General features: G+C 41.2%; 1 pseudogene; it reads right to left on the bottom strand.

Annotated features, from left to right (window-relative positions):
* Positions 1 to 16,034: 16,034 nt before the first annotated feature.
* On the bottom strand, positions 16,035 to 21,769 carry LOC129088120 (alpha-1,4-N-acetylglucosaminyltransferase-like; annotated as a pseudogene).
* Positions 21,770 to 22,398: the final 629 nt, after the last annotated feature.

Below are 22,398 nucleotides of genomic sequence, written 5' to 3'. Positions count from 1 at the left end.
GAAACAGTACAAGCCAGAAGGGAATGGCAACAAATATTCCAAGTAATGAAAAGCAAGGGCCTACAACCAAGGCTGCTCTACCCAGCAAGGCTCTCAACTAAAATAGAAGGGGAAATAAGAAGTTTCCCAGACAAAAAAAGGCTAAAAGAATACATCTCTACCAAACCAGCACTACAAGATATGCTACAGGGACTGGTTTAAGACGATGAAGGAAAAGAATGAGAAAGAGAAAAACACAGATACAAAGAGAAAAAATGAACAGGTTTCTATTAGTAATAACTCTCAATGTAAATGGACTAAATGCCCCAATCAAAAGACACAGGATAGCTGAATGGATAAGAAAACATGACCCACACATATGCTGCCTACAAGAGTCCCACCTCAGAGCAAAAGACCTACATAGATTGAAAGTAAAGGGATGGAAAAAAATATTCCAAGCAAATGGGCAAGAGAAGAAAGCAGGAGTTGCAATACTTATATCATATAAAATAGAGTTAAAAACAAAGGCCATAAAAAGAGACCCAGAGGGACACTTTTTAATACTTAAAGGAAGACTTCATCAAGAAGACATAAACATTATAAATTTATATGCACCTAACATAGGGGCTCCCAAGTATATAAGGAAAATCTTGGATGGCTTCAAAAAAGATATAGCCAGCAACACACTGATAGTAGGGGATTTCAACACCCCACTGTCAAAAATGGACAGATCTTCCAAACAAAACATCACTAAGGATATTGTGGAGCTGAATGATGCACTGAGTCAAAAGACTTAACTGACATATATAGAACCTTACGTCCCAAAGAAGAAAAATACACATTCTTTTCAAATGCTCATGGCAGTTTTTCAAAGATAGACCACATGATAGGACACAAAGCAAACCTCAGCAAATTCAGGAAAATTGAAATAATACCAAATTTTTTCTCGGACCACAAGGGATTGAAATTGGAAATCAACCTCAAAGAGAAACTTCAAAAACTTGCAAACTCATGGAGACTGAACAGTACACTATTAAACAATGAATGGATCAATAATGAGATAAAAGAAGAAATAAAAAAATTTCTGGAAACAAATGAAAATGAACATTCAACAGTCCAAAACCTATGAGACACAGCGAAGGCGGTCCTGAGAGGGAAGGTCATAGCAATACAGGCTTACCTTAAAAAGATAGAAACATTTCAAATAAAAGACCTAACTCTACAACTTCAAGAACTGGAGAAACAACAACAAATAAATCCCAGAGCAAGTAGAAGGAAGGAAATAGTCAAGATTAGAGCAGAACTGAATGACATAGAGACAAAAAGAACAAAGGATCAACCAATCTAGAAGCTGGTTCTTTGAAAAGATAAATAAAATCGACAAGCCTTTAAGCAGACTCATCAAGAAAAAAAGGGAGAGGACCCAAATAAATGATATCAGAAATGAAAGAGGAGAAATAACAACTGATACCACAGAAATACAAAGGATTGTCAGAAACTACTATGAACAATTATATGCCAAGAAATTTGAAAACCTCGATGAAATGGACAAATTTCTAGAAAAGTATAATCTTCCAACCCTGAAGGAGGAAGAAACAGAAAGCTTGAACAGACCGATAACAGCGGGGGAAATTGAAGCAGTAGTCAAGAAACTCCCGACACACAAAAGCCCTGGGCTGGATGGTTTCACAGGAGAATTTTACAAAATATTTAAGGAAGAGCTAACCCCTGTCCTTCTCAGAATATTCCAAAAAATCCAAGAGGCGGGAAGACTCCCAGACTCTTTTTATGAGGCCAGCATCACCCTGATCCCAAAACCAGATAAAGACACTACAAAGAAAGAAAACTACAGGCCAATTTCGCTGATGACCATAGATGCTAAAATCCTTAACAAAATATTGGCAAACTGCATCCAGCAATACATTCAAAAGATTATCCACCACAATCAAGTGGGATTCATCCCAGGGATGCAGGGATGGTTCAATATACACAAGTCAATAAATGTAATACATCACATAAATAAAAGAAAAGACAAAAACCACATGATCATCTCAGTAGACACAGAAAAAGCATTTGACAAGGTACAGCAGCGATTTATGATCAAAACACTCAGCATAATGGGAATAAATGGGGAATTTCTTAATGTAATAAAGGCCATATATGAAAAACCTACAGCCAACATCATACTCAATGGGCAAAAACTAAAAGCTTTCCCACTAAGATCAGGAACACGACAAGGATGTCCGCTCTCACTACTTCTTTTCAACATCGTATTGGAAGTCCTAGCCACAGAGGTCAGACAAGAAAAAGAAATAAAAGGCATCCAAATAGGAAAGGAGGAAGTAACGCTATCATTGTTTGCAGATGACATGATAGTGTACATAGAAAACCCAGTAGACTCCACCAAAAAGCTACTCAACCTAGTAAGTGAATTTGGCGAAACAGCAGGATACAAAGTCAATATTCAGAAATCAAAGGCATTTTTGTACACCAACAATGAAATAGAAGAAGAAGAAATCAGAAAAAAAAATACCATTTGATATAGCAACAAGAAAAATAAAGTCCCTAGGAATAAATTTAACCAAGGAGGTAAAAAACCTGTATGCAGAAAACTATACAACATTGAAGAAAGAAATTAATTAAGACACAAATAAATGGAAGCATATACTGTGCTCATGGATTGGAAGAATTAATATCATAAAAATGTCCATACTACCCAAAGCAATTTATAGATTCAACGCAATCCCTATTAAGATACAGTGACGTATTTCACAGAAATAGAACAGACATTTCAAAAATGTATATGGAACCATAAACGACCCCAAATAGTTGCAGCAATTTTGAGAAAGAAACACAAAGTAGGAGGGATCACTATACCGGACATCAAACTATACTACAAAGCCACTATAGTCAAAACAATCTGGTACTGGCACAAGAACAGACCCATAGACCAGTGGAACAGAATAGAAAGCCCAGAAATAAGCCCAGGTCTATATGGGCAACTAATATTTGACAAAGGGGGCAGAAGCATAAAATGGAGCAATAACAGCCTCTTCAACAACTGGTGTTGGGAGAGCTGGACGGCTACATGCAAAAAATTGAAATTTGACCATAAGCTGACACCATACACAAAAATAAACTCAAGATGGATAAAAGACTTAAATATAAGTCGCAACAACATAAAAGTCCTAGAGGAGAACATTGGCAGGAAACTCTCAGATATCCCACGCAGCAATTTTTTCACCGATATGTCTCCTAAAGCAAGGGACATAAAGGAAAGAATAAACAAGTGGGACCTCATCAAAATAAGAAGCTTCTGCACGGCTAAAGAAAACATCAGCAAAATGAAAAGGGAGCCAACGGTATGGGAAAATATATTTGCTAATGATACATCCGATAGAGGTTTGATCTCCAAAATATATAAAGAACTCACTCGACTCCACTGCAAGAAGACAAATGATCCAATCAAAATATGGGCAAAGGGTCTGGGCAGACGCTTTTCCAAGGAAGAGATACAGAGAGCCCAGAGACATTTGAAAGGATGCTTGGCATCACTAGCCATCAGAGAAATGCAGATCAAAACCACAACGAGGTACCATCTCACACCGGTCAGAATGGCCATCATAAACAGATCCACAAACAACAGGTGCTGGCGAGGCTGTGGAGAAAAGGGAACCCTAGTACACTGTTGGTGGGAATGCAGACTGGTGCAGCTACTGTGGAAAACAGTTTGGAATTTCCTAAAAAAAGCTAAAAATGGAACTGCCTTTTGACCCAGTGCTTCCCCTGCTGGGATTATACCCTAAGAATCCCAAAACGCCAATTCAAAAGAACCTATGCACCCCAATGTTCATAGCAGCACAATTTACAATAGCCAAGTGTTGGAAGCAACCTAAATGCCCATCAGTAGATGATTGGATCAAAAACTATGGTACATTTACACAATGGAATACTACGTAGCAGAAAGAAAAAAAGAACTAAACTTCGTGACAGCATGGATGGAACTAGAGAGCATTATGCGAAGTGAAATAAGCCAGGAGGCGAAAGACAAATACCATATGATCTCACCTATAAGTGGAACCTAACCAACAATACAAAGTTGCAAGGAAAATAAGACCAGCAACACTGAAAGGAAAAGAAATGAACAGAGAAAAGAGGGATGGAGCGGGGGCCGGGGTGGGGGATGGGGGAAAGGAAGGGAATGGGAGGGTCAAGGAACGTGTAGCAAGATCTCATGGACAAAACCAAGGGGGAAGGATTGAGGGAGGGAGGGGGGAGGGGGCAGGGGAAGGTGGTGGGGGGAAGGCAGAGACAAATGTATTTGAAAAAAATAAAAAATAAATAAATAAAATAAAATAAAAACAAATAGTTGTATATATTAATTTTTTTTTATTTCTAGCTTTTAAATAAATATTTGAATATTTGGCAATCCCAAATTTACACTGTCACATGGCAACAATCTGGTGATATAATGATTGTTAGAGGACTTTTGAAATGACTAATGACATTCAAGAGCAAGTTATGATTTTTCCAAAAAAGGAATTATCTCTACAATATCCCCAACAGATGCTGCCATATGTATTAACTTTAGAAATTCCAGAAGTAGGAAATCAATTATTTTTATTTGCTTTTAATTTTTTATTATGCAATATATCATACAAACAAAATCACACCCACACATTATATAAGGTATATGGAATAATAAATGGTCTTCTCTCTACAATCCATCATAAAAAATATGACATTACCAGTGTTTTTGAAAGCTACCTGTGTCCTTTTCCAGCTGAATCCTCTCTACCCATTGATGGTGAATACCATTGTTTTCTTTATTATTCCTTTGCTAAACTCTTAGTTATTCTGAGAATCATTCTAATAACATATATATTGTCACTTTGAGATTTCTGTGTACACAACCATTTCATTTGAGAAAATTAATTCTTATTTTTTCTTTCCAATCATTGTATCTCCTATTTCTGTTTCTTGACTCATTATACTGATTAGTTTCTCAAATTAATGCTGCTGAGGAGTGGTAATATTAGGGAAATCCTTATTTTATTCCTGATTTTAAAAAAATAAATAAAATACTTCTATTTTATTATTAAGTATAATGTTTGCTGTAGGTTTTGATAAGCAAATTTTATCAGTATTAAGTAAATTTCCTCTATTCTTATTTGCTAAGAATAGAAATTATAAATGGATGTTGAATGTGATCATATGAGGACTTTTTGCATCTGTTAAGATCATATGTTTATCTTTAACTTTTTAGCACAGAGATTTAAAAACAGACCCGAGAGTAGAGAGAATGTTATGAAGACTCCTCATGACCCGTTTTTTCCAACTTAACCAAGAATCACTTTTCTGCCATTTTTGTACTGCCTCTCCTCTCACTTAAGAAAAAGTGTTTGAAAGTAATTTCTAAGCATCATATCATTTAATTTGTAAACACAGTGGTGAGTACCTGTAACAGATAAGGACTTTAAGAAGGATGGCCACAATACTGATGATTAACCCCCATAATAATAATTTCTTATTATCACCTAATATCCAGTCTGTGTTTAATTTTTTCTGATTTTCCAAACTATTGTATTTTTATTGTTGGGTTGGTTATTTGAACCAGGATGCAAAAAAGTGTACACATTTCCTTTGGTTAGCATGCCTGTTAAATTTCTTTTGGTCTTTTATAAAGTTTCTCTCTTTTAAAAAATGATATTTATTTGATGAATAAAGCGAGTCATTTGTACTATAAAATTTCTTGCCTTCTGTACTTACCTGATTTAACTTTGAACTGTATTTCACATGTTATTCCATCTGTTGTATTTCTGAAAACTAGTAATTAGAACCAGAGACTTGATTAGATGTATGCTTTTCTTTTTAAACATTTAAAAAATTTAGATTTGTTGGTAACTTATTTATTTGGCAACACTTCTCGATAGGTGGTGGTCTACACTGCTTACTGAATCACATCAGGAGATACAAAATACAGGGTTATGTCACTCTTAGTGATCCTGTACTGATCAGTTGGATCAAGTGGTGTCAGCCTGATCCATCTGTTATAATAGTCTCCCATTGACCTTTCACCCAGTGCTTTTGGCAGCCATTGTTGTTTGTTATTTATATCTGTGATTTCACCAGAGATTGTAAAATAGTGATGTTCTAAGTCAGTAACTCTTCCCACATTACTTTTCCATGATTCTTCTATAAAGAATTTTCACCAATATTTTGGTTATCCTGAAAAACGGTCTGAATAGGAAAGGCCAGATAAATGCTTGGATTCTTTCCTTTCATGTGTCAATTCTCAAAATGAGTTGCTGCCTTAGCAATTTCCAAAGACATTCAATGGTAGCTTTATAAAATTATCTTTATACATAAACAAATTTTATATATTTGTTATTACCTAAAGTATTTTAAAAATAGATTTTTAATAGATTGGTGTGTCTTAATCTATTAAAATCATTATTTTTAGTGCTCAAATTATCCCATTTTTGGCCAGTGGAAGCTCCTTCAACTTGGTTCCAATGTGCTATTGACAAAGGCCCAGCAGCCTTTGGTAGGTTCCTTGATTTCTGTAATGACAAGATGTACCATGCTCATTTTGTATATTTCCTTCCCCAAATGTCGAACAAGTCATTTGTTCAAAGAGCTTTGGGTCCTTTTAAAGGGTAATAACATTTAGAGAACATAATCTTGGAATTATGGGTGTGTTTATTGATTCTATGTCTTTTCAAAATAACAATACCAATATTACAACTGACAACAAGACCCCTAAATGCAGGTTTAATTTCTTTTGGCCTTATAATCTATCAATCCTACTAGGGATGTAAAATCAAGATACTGTATTTAAGGTCACTTGAAATAGTTTTTTGTGGTTGTGCTACTAACTTGATGTGGAGATAGGGTCCTTTGTTTTGGTTTTTAATTTTTAGGGATTGTTTTTTATATTTTTGATTCAACTTTGAGTTTTAATTATGAAAAAACAATTACATGATTCCAAAGTCAAACCACTGTTAAAAACAGACTTCATCTGAGTAAATTTTAAAGATCTCATTGGTTTTATTCAATGATTTATGGATTGGGCAGTATCCAATCTAGCAGACACGAAGGAGCTTCAAAGGGCTGTACAAAATGAAAGACTATAGGCATAAGGGAACAGGGACAAGAAAGTTATACCAGGCAAAAGAGCAGGTTGGTTATTGCAAGATTGTTTTCCTTCAGGGGACGACAAGAATCTATCAGGCAGATTACCTACCTAATGCTCATCAAGGTGTTAAAGAAGAAAAAAATTCAACTGAGTAAATTTGAAGATCTAACTGATTTTATTGAAAGATTCATGAATTGAGCAGCATCCCAACTAGTAAATAGAAGGGAGCTTTGAGTAGTACAAAGAGGAGGACTCATAGGCAGACACAAGATGGGACAAGAAAATGGAAGACAAGGTCATCTTCCCTTAGGGAAAGGCAGGGGTCTTATCAGGCAGAGTGCTCACTAGTGCTGACCAGGAAATTACAGACTCATTAGTTTAAAATTCTACTTCCAGGATAGGCCGAAATTACAATTAGGTTAGGTAATAAGTTTTGGAGAGGCTTACTGCAAATGACTGCATTTTGTGTCTGTTTGGGAAAGACAAAATTGTAATTCAGTTAAGTCTTGGTTTGGTGACATGGGGCTTAGCATAAGCAATTCCATTTTGGGCCTGTTGTCTTTCCTTCTTTCTTTTCCTTTTTTTAAAAAAAGATTTTATTTATTTATTGAGAGAGGGGAAGGGAGGGAGAAAGAGAGGGAGAGAAACATCAATGTGAGAGAGAAACTTCGATCAGTAGCCTTTCCTATGTGTCCCCTCCAGAAACCATACCCATAACCCAGGCATGTGCCCTGACTGGGAATCAAATTGGCAACATTTCTCTTTGCTGGATGATGCCCAACCAATGGAGCCACAACAGTCAGGGCTGTTTGTCTTGTTTTTAACACCATAAAACAAAGTATACTCAGAGAAGTCTAGCTTCTACCCTATTCCAGCCCATCTTTTCTCTCCTTTCCCTTTTATATGACCATTTATTGTTGGGTTTTGGTTTCTCTGTTCATTTCTGCAATGACTTCTGACTCTCACTAACCAGAGTTAGGCCAAATTTCATAGGTTAAGAATACAGTGCTCCATAGACTGGCCTCACTTCAAACACAGGCCACAAGCTAGGGAGTGGCCAGGGTCACGCTCACTTCTGAATAACTGACTACAGATTTGGGAGTCCTAACATTCAACATACTTTGAATTCCAAGGGTAAACTCAATTTGGTAATTAGTATATTATCTTTTTCTTAAATTGCTAGATTCAGGTTGCCAATATTTAGTTTATAATTTTTATATGTATGTTAATGAGTGAGAGGGGTCCTTGAATATTTTATCCATCTATACCTTTGATATCAATTACAATAATTTTAAAGGATACAGTTGGGGAATGTAAAATATCTGTTCCATGAATTTACAGGTAAGTTCTACCTGTATGGTATGGCCTGGTGTTTAATTTTTGGGAAGATTATAAACTACTGACTTAATTTCTTTAATGAGTATAAATCTATTTAAATTTTCTAGCATAAATCTATTTAAATTTTCTAGTTGAGTCCATTTTATTAGGTTAGACTTCTTTTTTTTGGAATTTACTTACAACATTTATATTTAAAAATTTATGGTTATACTATTACTTATAAATTTTTCTTATTTTTTAGAATTTATTTAAAGTTTTATTTGAAATAATCTCAAACTCAAGTAAACTAAAAAAGAGTCTGGCGGCTTTGGCTAGGAATAAATGATAAAGATTTATTCAAGGGCCTTAGGGTTTGCAAACTGGAAACATAACTATGCAATACCCAGAGTGTTCTGAAGAAGAAAGGAAAGCTGAGGGTTCTTGTAGTAAAATGTACACTCTCGAGAAGAATCAGTCTTGCTTCCTTTGCCTTTGGACTGGTCTGGGATGGTAATCCTCTAGACGCCCCGTGGTCTGGATGATGGGTGTCAGGTGGTCTGGGTATGTGAGCGTTCTCTCCTTAGGCATCAAGGGGGTAACTGAAGGTTTATCTGGAAGTTTGATATGTAATCCGTCAATAGAATTGTTTCTTCATGCCTCATTTTATTTGATTTTAGGTATTCAAAAGCCTTACTATAAGGACTCCATTTTACTTCTTCACTCTATTCTTCATAACTTACACAAAAATTGTAAGAATTATACTAAAGAACTATAGCCTTTACCTAGATTTACCCACTGTTAATATTTTCCATATTTACTTTCTCATTTGTCTCTTTCTCTTTTTTTAAATCTTTTTTCCCCTGAATCACTTGAGTAAGTTGCAGGTATCATGCTCCTTCCAACCTTAGCACTTCAATATTTATTTCCTAAGAATAAGGGTCTCCTCTTACTTAATTATAGGGAATTTAATGAATTCAGGAAATTTAATATTTATCTAAGTGTTAGACAACTTGGCATTATATTATCTAATATACAGTTCACATTCTGCTTCTGCCTGTTGTCCCAATAATATTTTCTATACTTTTCTCTGGTCCATAGCTGAAGTCAAGGTTGTAGTTAGTTGTTATTCTTCTTAGATTTCCTTTAATATGAAATAGTCCCTTAGAGATTCCTTGGTCTTTCATGACATTTACATCTTGGAGAATATAGGATAGTTATTTTATAGATGTCTCTCATGTTGAATTTGTCCTTTGTTTCCCATTGGCTAGGTTTGAGTTACGCATTTTTTTTTTGGTAGGAGTACTACAAAATATTGCTTGCTTCTCAGCGTACAACATCATGTGTCAACTGACAATGATTTGTGATGTTAATGTTGATTATTTGATTAAGGTGATGTCCAACAGTTTTCTCCACTGTAAAGTTGCTATTTTACTTTATTTTATTTTTTATTTTTCTTTTACTCTTTTATTTACTATTTCAAGAAGGAAATCCTCAGCCCTGTGTGAGAGTTGATGAGATGTGCACAGAAGCCGGCTGCCACCTGGGGCCTTTTTAGGATCACAGCCTCATGCCCTTCTGGAGTCTTTCTTAAGCAGCCTCCTGCCACCTGAGCCACTCTGCCAGGAAGTTCCCAGGAACCCCAGCCCCATCCCTTCAGCCTCCCCTCCGGTGTGAATGGAACTGCCTTTCCCTCCTGCCCCCTTTTCTGCCTTACCTGGCCTGCACCCCACTAACTTTCTGTCTGTGTGGGCAGGTGCCACAGCAGCGGCTCCTAACCTGGATGCCACAGAAGCCTAGCGGCTCCCAGGATGGGTTTAGGAGAACCTGGGGCTGTAGCTTGCATTAGTCCCCGTACCCTGGGTGCCATTGATGCACAGCTCCTACGTACTACCTGCCCGAAGGGAGGTCCCTGCTCTTTGACCCTCCATGACATTAACTCTGTTAAAAATTTCTCCAAGTGTCTTCACCACACAGTGGCAGCGTTCCTCCAACCAGCCAAGCAACCGTTAGGAACAGATATCTGAGTAGAGACATCCAGAGTTATTTATCTTGGAGCAGTGGTGGGTCTGAATGCACTGGTGAAAGCCACCTGTGTGTCCCGGTATTGCCTACTTTCCTGTCAGGTTTTCTCTCCTGTGTGAGAGTTCCTGCTCCCTCCATTATAATGTAAGCCAGGCTTGGTCAGCGCAGCGGACTCCGGAGCCTGGGTGATTGTTGCTGACTGATGAGACCGTAGGAAATGTGGATCAATGTAGCCTCAGATAAGTGGACAGGATTGCGGAGAAAATCCTGTGAATCAGTGGGGTTTTTTAACATTCAATATTATTCCCGTATTCTTTTTATTTTACGATACTGTTCTTTGGATGTTTGGGGCTTGTCTAAAGAAAAGGCAGTGTAAGGAGGAAAACCACGGAACCAGAGCAGAGGTTTCCGCAACTCTCCAGCCCTGCAGATAACCCCTGATAATCTCAACTTCAATGTTCGGGCCTACACTCCCTCCGCTATAAAGGACTCACGTATCATTTCCTTCTCATGTATTGAGAAGGAAAAGTTGAAGACATTTTTAACAATAAATGTTTATTAAACTGAATTACACGTGAAAACTGTGCCTCTTAATTCAGCTTCTTCAAATTCCAATTTATTGCAAGAAGGAAATATTCAAGCCAACAATACTTGTCATAATTACTTTGGAGCCCTTGGAACGCAGTTCCATTTTTAACATATTTGTTAAGCAAGTGGGACTGATAAACGTGTTAAAGCACTCAGCTATTAACAGCGCAAAACCAACACCCAGAGTGATATGATATCGGCATCGCCAACCCGTCACACTGCTCTGGAGCTGGAACAAAGGCTGGAGACCTGGGTTTATGTGAATGAACAAAGGCAGCTCGTGCAGAGTTAGAATCCACAGCCTAACACTTGGGAACCCAGGTGAGAGTGACTGAAGGACATTGATGAGTGACAGCGTCCACATAAAATCCTGGAAAGAGAATTTTACTGAAAATCAGTGAATTCATGCCAGCACAAAACCCCTGGGTCCCGTGACACTATTTTAAACCATTCCGCATGTCTAGGAAAATGGTTCTAGCCTTGCATTTCTGGCAATAATGCTTTTTGTTCTCCACTCAGCCTTACCAGTCCAACCTGCTCCTGTTTACAAAACCATGCCCAGCTATGAAGACTGTATTGCTGGGTTCGTTCTGGAAATTACTCTGCTTGCACATGTCATTCCCTACTCCCCTCCCCCAATAAAATTTACTTGTAGATAAAAGAAGGGATGGGGGACAAGGGCAGGGAGATAAGGGAAAACCATCCTCCTCAGCTGTGCGTCAGGCACCACCTTCAGGCTGAAGGGCAGGGTCGGCCAGAAGCCTGCAGGGCACAGTGGCTCCAGTCCGAGGGTGGAGGCCACGTGGATGAGCTCTGCTTTCAGATTCAGTGTTCAGTTTCTTTTTTCTATAAGGAATTGGAAGCATCTTAGAACCACTTTAAATTTAAATGAATTAAAATTTCCAATCAGCATATGTAAAGTGGCTGAATTCTTTTTTTTTTTTAAAAAAGGTCAAACTATGCATGACCTACAGAAACTCACTTTAGCTTTAAGGATACACATAGGCAGAAATTGAAGGGTTGGAAAAAGATATTTTATGCAAATGGCAGCCAAAAGAGAAAAGGGGTAGGTAACCTCATATCAGACAAAAAACTTTAAGTCAAAAGCTGTCGCCAGAGACAAAGATCATTATAAAATGATAAGGGATCAATTTTTCAAGAGGATGTAACAACTGTAAACATATAGGCACCCAACATCAGAGCTCCTTTTTATTATAAAGCAAATATTAACAGAAATAGGGGAGAATAGACAGCAATACAGTAACAGTAAGGTATTAAAATACTCTGCTTTCAACAATGGATATATCATCCAGACAGAAAATCAATAAAAAATAAAAAACCAGCAGACTTGAAGAGCAGCACTAAATATCAAATAACCCCAACACACATACACAGAAACATCCATCCAAAAGTAGCAGAACATACATTAGTCTCAAGTGTACAGGAACATTTTCCAGGAAGGATCATACATTAGCCCACGGAACAAATCTTACTAGTTTAAGACTGAAATCATTTCAAGTTAATCTTTTCTAACCATGATATGTTAAAACAAGAAATCAATAAATGGAGGGAAACAGGAAAATTCACAAATGTGGGCAAATTAAACAACATATTCCTAAAAATCCAGTGGGTCAAATAAGAAATCAATAGGGAAACCAAAAAATATCTTGAGACAAATGAAGATGAAAATACAGAGCATCCAAACTATGGGAAGTAGTAAAATCACTTCTAAAAATCAGTGTACAGTAATAAACTTGTACATGAAGAAAAGAAAGATTTCAAATAAATACCTCAAAAAGCTAGAAGGCCCAAAGACCAAAGTTAGCAAAAGGAAGGAAATAATAAAGATCAGAGCAGATATAAGTAAAATAAAGACTAGAAAAACAGTATAAAACATCAATAAAACTAAGAATAGGTTTTTTTTTTGAAAAGATAAAATTGACACATCCATAGCTAGACTAAGTAAAAAGAGAGGTCTCAAATAAATACAATCAGAAATGAAAGAAGAGACATTACAACTGATACCACAGAAACGCAAAGAATCATAAAAGACTACTATGAACAATTATATACCAACAAATTGGGTAATCTAAAAAAAAGTGACTAAATTCCCAGAAACATGCACCTTGCCAAGACTAGATCATAAAGAAATAGAAAATGTCAGCAGACTTCCAGGGAGTAATGGGATTAAATCAGTAATCAAGAAAAATCTTCCAATAAAGAGCCCAGAATCAGATGCCTTCACTGGTGAATTCTAACAAACATTTTTTTGTCTTTTTAAAATTTTATTTTTATTGATTACGCTATTGCAGTTGTACTGATTTTTCCCCCTTTGTCCCTCTCTACCCAGCACTCCCCACTCCCTCAGGCTATCCCCACATCTGGTTCACATGCATGGGTCATGCATATATGGTTTTTGGCTACTCCACTTCCTATACTGCACTTTACATTCCCACGGCTATTCTGTAGCTACCTCTTGTACTTCTTAATCCCCTCACTTCTTCACCCATTTCCCCACACCCCTCTCCCATCTAGTAACCATCAATACACTTTCCGTATCCATGATTCTATCTCTGTTCTTACATGCTTGGTTTGTTTTTTAGATTAAATTGTTGACAGATATGTATTTTTGCCATTTTACTGTTTATAGTTTTGATCTTCCTCTTTTCTTTAAATATGTCCCTTTAATGTTTCATCTAATAATGGTTTGATGATGAACTCCTTGAGTTTTTTCTTGCCTGGGAAGCTCTTTATCTACCCTTTGATTCTAAATGATGGCTTTGCTGGGTAGAGTAATCTTGGCTGTAGGTCCCTGCTTTTCATGACTTTGAATACTTCTTGCCAACCTTCTGGTCTGCAAAGTTTCTCTTGAGAATTCACCAGACAGTCTTTTGGCAGGAGTAGCTTGAGGCCTAGGGTCTCCGAGGGATCCCGCTCCCCAGGCAAGACCTGCCACGCTGAGAGAATTGGAACCTCTCCCCTCATTCCTCTGGGATGAGCTGTTTTTAGATCTGACTGGAAGGGAATGGGAGGAAATGCCACGTGTAATCCCTTAGAAAATCCAGGATCCATGTGAATGGCAAAAAAGCAGAGGCACCTGCAGCCTCTTGAGCAGACCGCCCAGCTCACCAGCCCTAAACTAAAGTGACCTTCCTGGTTTCTGATCTGGCTCCACTCTAGTCCTTCGGGTGAGTCCCAGGCTTGGTCAGATGTCACCTGTCCCCCTGCCCCCAGCCTGCGGCTTGTCCTGTGCATCTGGCTGTGAAGCCGAGGACCGAGGAAGCTTTCTGTCCTGACGTCAGTCCCTGGCCCCTTCCCATCGCCAGCCCCAGCTTTACTGAGACTCATGTTTCTGGGAGTTTTTTCCAAGGCCTTTCTCCCACCCCAGCATCAATCCGCCAAGCTCCGTATCTTGGGGCAACTCAAGCAAAATCCTGTGGGAACATATGTTGGCAAGGGTGTGGAGAGACTGGAAGCCCACGCATTGCTGGTGGGAGTAAAAACACTGTGCAGCTGCTGTGGGAAAGAGAACAGCGATAACTCAAAAAATTAAATGTAGAATTGCCATGTGATCCGGCAGGTCCATTTCTGGGCGTATATGCAAAGAACTGAGAGCAGAAACTCGAGTATTTGCACATACAAGTTTATAACAGCATTATTCACAATAGCCAAAAGGTGAAAGCAACCCAAGAGTCCATCGACATATGGATTAAAAAATGTGGTGTATACACACATACAAAAGAATATTATTCAGCTTTAAAAAGGAATGGAATTCTGACACGTGTTATATGAGCCTTGAAAACATTATGCCAAGTGAAATAAGCCAGGCACAAAAGGACAAATATAACATGATTTCACTTACACATCATACCTAAAAGAGTCAAATTCGTAGAGATATTCCAGAAACTACACAGTGGTTACCAGGGCTGGGAGGGGGGTGGGCAGGGAGTGGGGGTTAGTGTTTAATGGGCACAGACTTCATTCTGGGACGATGGAAAACTTCTACAAGTGGAGAGTGGTGTTGGTTGCACAACGATGTGAACGTACTTAATGCCACTGAATCACACACTTTAAAACAGTTAAAATGGCAAGCGTTATGGTACGTATATATTTTATGCCAACTTTTTAAAAATAATTTGTTTAGGTGGTTGGGGCAGGGACCAGGAGCAGCAGGACGGCCTGTGAGCACCTGCTCTGACGGGCGCCTCGCGCCTCCTCCCCTCCGGTCAGGGCGTGCTTTTCTCTCACGCTGTGTAGCCCTGGGAGTGTCACTTCTCTGTAAAGTGGGGAAAATAAACTCTACTGAGCAGGGTCATTCTGAAAACCAGCTTAGCTACAGCATCTCCAGGCTCAGCCCGGGTCTGGCTCAGGGAGTGTCCTCCAAGTGCTGCCCAGCGTGGAGCCTGTGGGAGCGTTTGCTTCGCAGCTCTCTTCCCAGCGTACCCCTGAAGTGAGCAGAAGGTAGCTGTGAGGCTGCCTGTTTGTGTTTGCCATTTCCGCCGGCCTCAACTTCCCCAGGTGTAAATGCAGCGTCCTCTTGCAGGGCTGTTGTGAGAAAGTGGACCTGATATGCACCCCAGTTCTCCTCGTCGGTGAGGCCAAGAGCAAAAGACCGCGGCCTCAGCCGACGCAGGCCTGCCGTGCACTCAGCCCGAGTCCTGGAGCGCTGCTGTGTGCCAGGCTCTGTTCCAGGCACCCCGGAGACCAGGAGTTGACAGAGGACTAGAACACTTCATCCTGGGAAGCTGTCACCCCCTGCAGCGCCACCTCTGCCACAGCACACACAAGATTTGGTGGCACCAGAGTCAGTCCCTGACACAGAATCAGGCGAAAGGTCTTTGGGACTTCTCTGCTTCAGGCAGAGGAAGCTAATCGTAACTGACATGTGGGTGAGCCCCCCACCCCTGGGGAAAGTGGCGATCAAGGGAGAGCGTGGCTCTCCGGGCAGTGCTTAGTTTCATGATGTAGCAGCAACGAACCAGCATTGGCTCTATTTGTCCCCTGGGCCCAACTCCCCAGTCACCAACTCCTCTGGGCCTTGAACCAGGACCTGGTAGGTCCTGCAACAGTGCTTGCAGTAGAGTAGAGGCAGCGTGTTGCTGCCTCTAACCACGCCCTTCCCTTCCTGGTTCATGTGGCTCCACAAGATGCAGGGCGTAGGAGTCATTGAAGCTCGGGTCTGTGTCCCAGACTTCATAGTAGCGCCTCCACGCTGGATAGGAGATGGGGTAAAATCTTTGGGGGTATAGAAAGGACAAGTTCGAACACTTGAGGTCGCTCACCTCCTGGAAGTCTTCAAGTTTGCACCACAGCCTCAACATCCTCGTCATCAAATTGGGTCCCTGGTTGCCCCAAAGGTGTGAATTGTAGTGTTCAACAAAGTTCTCCATGCACTCCCACAGGAAGGTGTGGCGGGGGAGGAATCCAAATACGCCGTTACTTGAGTACTGAGAAGCCTGTGCAGCCAAAAAGTTCTCCTCGGGGACGGGCCTGATGGAGATGACATCGGTGTCCATGTAGACGCCGCCGTACTTCCAGATGATGCCCAGGCGGGACGTATCTGAGCTGACGTGGAGCCAGTTCCGCTTAGCACTTCAGCTGATCTCAGCACTTCAGCTGATCTGCAAGAGCAGGAGCGCATCAGCCCCCAGCAGCGGGGAAGGAGGTGTGGGGGAGGGGGGATGAAGGTGCGGGGCGGGGCGGGGGGGAGGGAGGGGGTAGGTCACAGGAGGAGCCCAGGCCCAGGAGCTGGGGAGGGGCCAGCAAGCCAGCTTCCCCAAACTCTATTTGCCAGAAGCCCAATTTTGAGAATTTACCAAAATTCTCCTCCACTCTCAAAAGTTGCCTTGAGGTAAACAGTTGACAGTAACCAGTATCCATGGGAAGACTTTAGTGGCTTTTAAAGATTTCATGAAATTGTTTTTTTTTTTTATAAAACTAAAGCAGTGGAAAGGTAAAGTAGAAACCCAGGAGGGATGGCACAGTGAACTGAGTCAATTTCAGTGGGTTGTACAGGGTCTACAAATATGAAACCGTGGAGGAAGAAACTTTTAAAGTCCTAAAAATGTAAAAAAACTGACAAAGGAAAAGATAAAGTAGAAAACTATAGAAAAAATCAACATGTATGCTATTTGAAAAATTGAGAAAAGTTCCTTAAAATGCATGCATGCATGTAGATGTTCATTCACTGATTAATTCCTTTAATATTTAACAAGGACCTACTTACTATGTGCCAAGCTCTGTGGCAGCTGCTAAAGACATGCCGATGAACAAAGACAAAAGTCTCTACTGGGAGAAGATGGACAATGAAGAAATGTATAATATGTTGGGTGTTCGTAAGGACTATGAAGGGAACTAGCTGGGTGAGGGAACTATGAAGGGGGCAGCGTGGAGCACAATCGTATCTTGGGTTCCTGCAGAATCTGGAAGAAAGAGGGTAGGTGAACTATGCTGATATCTCTCTGAGAAGGTTCTAGGTAGAGGGAACAGCTAGTGCAAGGGCCCTGAGGCAGGAATGGGAGGATGGCACTGGCCAAAGTGGAGTAGTGAGGGAAGAGAGGTAGGAGATATGACCAGAGAGGCGGGAGGTAGAGAAGAAGGGCAGGTTATGTGAGCTGGGTAAAAGCTGGACTTATTTGGGAGATTTGGAAGAAAGGAAGAATATGATCTGAATTAGTCTTCAAAACATCCCATTGGCTGCTCTGTGGAAAACAGGTGTTGGGGGGGTGTTGGGAGGTGGCGAAGGCAGAAGCAAAGAGGCAAGTTAGGGGGCTGTTGAAATAACGCAGCCAGGAGGTGATGGTGAAGGAGGATGATAATAGAAGAGGTGAGAAAAGTGGTCAGATCCTGCACGCGTGGGAAAGAGCAAGCCGTCAGATTTCGATGGATTGGACATGGAGCGGAAAGGGGTGGAAAACTGCAAATGCTACGAGGTGAACAACACAGAAAATGCCTTCAGAAAGAATAAAAGTAACTCATGATAAATGGCAATGTTCCCAAATGCAATGTTAAAACTTTGAATGCAGAAAAACAAAATAGATTTTTCTAAATTGCTATATGTTGATTAAAAGATTAAACCGCAACTCTTGGCTTTGACAAGCAATGTGGTGTTTGCCAGAGGGAAGGGGGAGAGGGGTGGAGAGGCCGGACCGACTGATGGAGATGGATTGACTGTAGGAGGCAGGCACACTGTGGGATATACAGATCCAGTATCACAGAAGTGTACACTTGAAACCTCTTAATCAATGTCACCCCAAGAAATTTAAATTTTTAAAATGCCAAATGAAACAGATTAACTAAAACTTTGCAGATATCTTCACAAGAGTTGTTTACGTAATCATATGACATACAATTGCTGAAGACTTAATAAATGATAATAGCTAAAATTTATCAAAAACTGTCCTCAGTTTTTTATAATCCACACACATTATCAAAGATTGGTGTTATGCTTATTCCCATTTTTCAAGTGAAAAACTGAAACACTCAAGAAATTCAATAATTTGTCCAAAGTCAGAGAGGTAGAAGTTGAATTGGAACCCAGGCAATCTGGCCCCAGATATCCACTTATTTAATCAAAATGGTTTGGGTAGAGAATGTGTTGATTAGTTGGTAAGTTGGTGATTGTTAGTGAACTGATCCACAGACATAAGATATCAAAAGCCTCCCAGAACCCGAGGAGGAGGAAGCCGCCTGAAGGTGGGCATTGGACTGATATCAGCCTAACACCCAAGAGCTCCCCCAAGAGTGAGCACAGAAAGGGGATGAGGGTTCTGACTACTCACCCCCTCCCTCCCCCACTGTACTCAACCCTGGGCACCTCAAGGGCTACAGCTGCCCAATCACTGCAGCAAACCCGGCGGTCACCAGCAGCTGATGACACGTGGGGCATCCCTAACAGCGGGCCCTCAGCTATCCCGAGGTGGCCTCACCGGGCCAGCACATGCCCCACCCAGCCCCACCCAAGGGTAGGGACACTCGCCCTGGTGCAGTGCCCAGCAGGTTAGATGGGGCAGACACTTAAGAGCTGTGTGCCAAGGCCCTCCTTGTTCCTAATGCCCAGCATAGCAAAGTTGAGGTGCAGCTTAGAGAAACCCAAGCTGTGTTCCATGAAACGTTAGCTCCAAGAAAAACATTTACGTCATCCTGAAAGTGGGTTCTATGCTCAAATAAGTTTAAAAAAATGCTGGTATGAATCAAAATAAAGTCTCTTTAGTTCAGAACTATACAGAACCTTTAATCTCCTCATGTGGACGATTAGTTTGTGAGAAATGACCATAGTGTGTAGTATCTCCCAAAACAACTTGAGTAGAGGTTTCTTTTCCTAGGGAGCAATCACAGTTAAGGCCACGTTAGTTGAGCCCAGGTGTGGAGAAGCGGGGTCCTGAGCCAGCACGATGCCTGGTCTTGTACAGTGCTGGAGCGCCCTCTGGCGGGAGAGCACTGACACCGCAGGGACCCGGTAGGCAGGTGCCTTGCACCGAGTCCTTTTCCACTACCAGCGCCTGACTGTGGCGGGTCCTGCTGCTGCCCAGGGCCACACTAGTCGCCACTGATTTGTTAGGAACTCGGTGCTGGCGACTGCAGGTGAAATCTCAGTCTGGTGAATCGCTCTACCTCCTCCTAACGGGTCCCTCTTTGAAACTTCCGGACTCCAGGAGGAGATGGGCAGGGTGGGATCTACAGTCACAGGGGACGGGGGTGAAGCTGACCAATTCCTCTTCCTGCCCCCGACACACAGACAGCCGTACACGCAGTCCTGTCGCTTGGCCTAGAAAATGTCTCCAGCTACAGCACCTGGGTGGAGGTGCGCCCTCCACCCAGGACAGCCCCAGGGGAATGAGGCAGGGTGGAGAGGAGTCTTGCTTTTTGATAAATGAATACTGTAGTGGGTTGAACAACGGCCATGCAAAGATATCAGGGCTTGAGTCCTGGAACCTATAACTGTTTCCTCTGGCAAAAGGGTCTTCGCAGATGTGATAAACTGAAGATGTTGGGATGGGAGATTATCCTGATGGGCCCTAAATGCAATCACAAATGTCTTTACATTGTGAGATAGAGGGAGAGCTCACACACGGACACACACAAGTGGGACAAGAGGGCGCGAAGATGGAGGCAGAGACAGTGGTGACGAGCCCCACGGGAAGGAAACTCCCCTGGAGACCCTCCAACCCCGTGGGCAGTGGACCCTGCCAGCCCCTTGCTATCCACCCCGTGAAACTGATTTGGGATTTCTGGTCTCCGTGACTGTGAGGGAATACGATTTTGTTTTCTTAAGTTACCAAGTCTGTGGTATTTTGTTACACAGCCATCGGAAACTAATACAAGTATCTTCATAAATGGCTTCAGTTGTGCCTCCTGGCCTGCAAAACCTAAAGCATTGACTTTCTGGATCTTTACAGAGAAAAGGCTTTTTGATATTTCATCCAGTCTATGATTAGAATTTAGGACTTTATATGGTAGACAAATATCATTATGTATTTTGATGTCAATTTTCAATTGTTTTAAAAAATTATTTAATTTATAAAATTAACATTCTCATCACAAAATTCACTGCCAATTTATAATAAAACACTTACTGTTACTGCAGGTTGTATATTTTCTTCTTCAGGTCTTTTTTTTCCACGTAAATTGGGGGGGGGGAGAGTTACCTAGCTAAAATAATTACGATTACTTTACAACATAAGAGTACTTAGCCCCTTGTTGTAGTTTTCATAAGATGGCACAGCTAAAACGTGCATAATGGAATCATTGAATAGTTATGCTATAGGTTCCTAAAACATTACTTGATTGTGGGTCCTGATGAGAGAAATATTTAATTGAGATATTACTTTCCTATTATGCTTTTACTAAGGTGAAGATTAAAAAATTCTTGAGAGTTCCAGAAATTTCTTGATCATATTAATATACCCAATCTCATATAACAGCATTCTACCTGATCTTTTATGAGTTTTCTATTTATATAACTTTCAAGTGAAATATTGACTAGTTTCCCCTTCAGGTGCAAAAAAGTTTAACATGGATAAATTAAAACTATCAGTGAAAAATAAAGAGTATACACACCTAAAAAAAGATATAGAAACTCATTCAGTTAAGAATAGCCCCACATATAACCTTGATACTAAGATAGAAAACTGGAAGCAAAAGACAGCAGGCTAAAGGTAAATCTAACTTATATTTCTCGTGATTACTTGAATCAGGGTTCAACACCATGGAAAGAAGGCCAGGCAAGAGTTAAAGGATCTGGGTTCTAGTCCCATATCTGACACAGTGCTTACCCTCAGTTTACCCATCTATCAAGTGAGTAGGTTGGACTCATTTTCTGTGGTTCCTCCCAACATGGGCACTCTAAGATTCTCTGAACACTTAAGTGTACCATGAAAACAATGGTATGCCTTCAAACAACCTTTTCATATCCAAAGGGAAGAGGAAAACATTGTCTATTGCTGAGAGGAGGGAAAAGGCTGGGTAAGTGGAGTTTGGAGGCAGCTGCATGGAATTGCTGAGACCCTTCATGAAGAACACCACCGGCTGCTCAGGGTAAACCTCGGCAGTGGACTCCACAGCACAGGAGACCAGCGGGGGAGGCTCCGTCCGCTCAGAGGTCTCTAGGAACACAATGCTGCACTCCTTGCCCAGAAGGGCTCCTGGCCCCTCCTGGGACTTGTTGGGGGCAGCTGAATTTCTTCGCTGGGCCTCATCACTTCTAGGCTCCGGGTACCTTGGCATCTTTCCACAGTTCTCTGGCGTTGGATGGATGGGCTGTTTTTCCTTCCAGGGCTGGGGCAGAGCAGAGCTCTGGCTCCTCGCTCTGGGATAACCAGAGGGCTCCATGGGTGCAGTGACGCATCCCTAGAGCCTGCGTTTCAGGCGGGCCACGCATCCAGTGCCTCCCAACTGTCTGCACAATGGCCCAAACCATTGAACAAGCGGTCGAGGCAGAGGTCAGAGAAGTAGATGGTGGTCTTTGTCACACGGGTGAAAGTGGACATTAGTGATGCAGTGACGGCCCAAACACAAAAAGTAGGACTTGCCTGACCGAGAACCAAGTAGAGGGCAGGATGGGAAGGGCCCTGAGCTCATAGTCCTTCCCCAGCGCACCACAGGCTGAGGGCTCCAGGGCCCGTCCCAGAGCCGCCGAGAGCCTCAGCTCCTCTGCGCAGGGTGGCGAAGGGCTGAGCCCTGGCTCCCCAGGAGGGTGGAAGGGTCCTGTAAACCAGAGAAGCAACTCTCACTTTCCACCAAGGACAAGAAGGGAAAAATAGCACACTGTTACTGTAGACGGTATTTGGACTTTGTGATGACAATCATGAGGTTGTATTTGTTTTCCGTTGAGTGAAATATATTCCCTCTGAACT

The sequence above is a fragment of the Pteronotus mesoamericanus genome, unplaced genomic scaffold (genome assembly GCF_021234165.1).
Source record: "Pteronotus mesoamericanus isolate MK-2021 breed Mesoamerican mustached bat unplaced genomic scaffold, CSHL_Meso_final scaffold_54, whole genome shotgun sequence".
Classification (NCBI taxonomy): domain Eukaryota; kingdom Metazoa; phylum Chordata; class Mammalia; order Chiroptera; family Mormoopidae; genus Pteronotus; species Pteronotus mesoamericanus.
Note: the sequence above shows the minus strand (reverse complement) of the source record. Positions and strands in the feature narration are given on the sequence as shown.